A 2,883-nucleotide genomic window follows, 5' to 3' on the forward strand; every position below is an offset into this window, starting at 1 on the left:
TCATATAAAAAAGCCCAAATTTGTAAAGTAATGTTAGGAATATTACAATTTTTTGCGTACCATTCACCAAAAAAAAAAAAAACAAACAAATAAACATTTATATATTAGTTGGTTTTAGCACACTAATTGCATTCATTACCATATTAATTTGTATACTTTATATAGTAAAATTTATAGTATTTTTAAGGGCACAGCTTTTGTCCAGTGCCTTCAGTGCACTGGACCTGCTACGATCATGACATGTGTTCATTTTCAAATATGTGTCATGATTGTAACGGGTCCAGTGTCACAGGACATTAGATAGAAGCCACGCCCTATTTTTAAGACTTTCAATATTTTAAAGCGGTTTAATTTTAATTAAAAAAAAAAAAAAAGATGTGTACTATTTTTCTCACCTCCAAAATATTATACAGGTCCCAACCTTTTTGCTATATCTAAATATTTTTGTCAAAGAATTATGTTCCTTGAAGACGCAGTAAAATTAGTGGTGAAATGATGCTATAACAATGATTTGTAACTGCTCGTACATATTTGTGTCATTGACCTAAAATTTTTAAACATAATAACTGAGAAGATCTGAATTTGTAGACACTCCATTTTATACCATGATGCCAAACTTCTATGACAAAATGGTAACTAATTTCAGGATGAAAAGTGCCTCTCATTACAAACCTAAAAAAACCACAATAATACAAAATAAAAAAAAATGGGAAATAGAACTGGAAAATCTTGGTATTGTTCTTGAGATGGTGCAAACATGTCCAGCATGCATGTGTACAAGGCAAAAACTTTCCAAACTTAACTATTTAATGTATGGTAAAAGAAAAACAAGATTAAATTATTAAGTACAATGATATCAGAAACAGATGGTGTAGCTAGATCTATTCCAACACCCTTCATAAACTGCATAAGTTTCACTCCAAAGTAGAACTATAGTATACACTTAATTTGTTTTGTTTGTTTCTCAAGAAATATTTTGTATCTAATCCCTCTCATTTTGTCATTTTTAATACATTTGGGAGCATGGGACACTCAACTGCAAGAGGCTATTGACAAGATGCTAAAGAAAGTCAAGGCCACCAACAAACGGAAAAGAATTCTATCTATTTGAAATGGACTTATGTCAAGGTTTAGATTAAATATTTAAAAAATTAAAGATGAATTCAGTATTTTGTGGATTGTACACTGTTCAATCCTTAAAATAAAAACTTGACAATGAAATGATCTCAACGAGCACTGCTACTTCAGTTATCATTTTTTCATTCAATTTTTAATGAAAAAAAAATACACATAACTCCCTGTGTTTTCTCCTAACAAAACACAAAACTTCCTTGAGATTTTGAGTGCAAGACTTAACCTTCATGTGATATTGTTTAATGTATAAACTATTAATTATGTAACACTCAAATCCCTTGAGATTTTAGTGTAACACAAATCTCTCTGTTATTTATATATAAAACAATATCACAAGGGCTTAAAGCATTAGATTACACAGGGTTTGCATTTCACTAATAACCCACAACTAAGGGTCATCAAATAGCCCATGGCTCACAGCCCGACCCAGAAACTCGATGACCCACCGGGCTAATGGGCGGCCTAGCTCATTGTTATTGAGGACCATGGATAGCCCACTAGCCCAGTGGGTTAGGCCGTGAGCTAGTTTTATGCACATAGGTACCCGGTGGGCTAGCCCAGTAGCCCAACCCGTTGCCCAGCCCGTTGGCCTAACCCATTGGCCCAGCCTAATAACCCATAATTCATAACAAAAATATATAGGAAGTGTATGAAGGATTGATCTTGAGATATTATAGAGAAATTTCTTAAAAGAACTCCCTCAACCAATAAGATACATAAAGTAATTGTGCTAAACTTAGTTTGCTAGATATATATTTTTCTAGTAGTCTATCAAATTTGAATTAACCATTTGACATTTTTTTATATTAAAGATAAAAATTAAAAAAAAAAACTATTTAAAGCCTTAATAAATAAAAAATTAAATAGGTTTCCATCAACAAAACAAAAAATTAAATAGATTTGACTATAAAAAAATTTGTAATTAAGTATTAAATTCTTTAATTCTTTCCTTTAAAAAAATAGATTGATTATTCCCTTATAAAAAATTGATTTTTTCCTTATAAAAATAATAAAATAATATGCTAACACAAGCCCATGGGTAACCCATTAGGCCTAACCCAATAGCCTATCTTGCTAAAGACAAAATGGGCATTGCCCATGGGCAGGGTCATGGGCTAAGGTTTCCTCTTTCGGCCCAACCCGACCCGGCTCATTAACTAGTTAATAACCCATTATGTCCAACCCATTGTGCCCATGGGCCAAGTAAAAATGGGCTGGGTTGGCCCGACCCGGCCCATTGACGACCCTTACCCACAACAGGGTTGTGTGTACTTTAAAAGATTTAAAATAAAATTATAAAATAAAATTGTTAGCATGACAATGCCACAAATGCTATGCTATTAACGTGAATTGCATATTCTTTATGTTCTTAACACGCATGTCAAATTTTGTGCGAGTCAAATTTTATTTACTATCGATCCTTAAACTTATTTTTCATGCATAATTTTGGACTAAAAAATTTTAAATTTAAATATTTGACTAATAATATAACTATTGATCTTTAATCTTATAGAAATTTTGTAAATATGAAGAATATTAGAAGAAAATATAATTCAATGATAGATTTGTCAAAGTTCACATCCAATAAAAAGATATTGAGTGAAATTGTAGTCATTGACTATAATCAAGTATGTATTCAAACTTTGTCTTTCTTTAAAAACGATATTGGAACTTCTACTAAAATTTTGATGAAAATTAGTATCTAAGTATCTATATCAATTTTACGATAATGGAACTTCTACTAAAATT

This window comes from Quercus suber, unplaced genomic scaffold (genome assembly GCF_002906115.3).
Source record: "Quercus suber isolate HL8 unplaced genomic scaffold, Cork oak 2.0 scaffold_434, whole genome shotgun sequence".
Taxonomy (NCBI): domain Eukaryota; kingdom Viridiplantae; phylum Streptophyta; class Magnoliopsida; order Fagales; family Fagaceae; genus Quercus; species Quercus suber.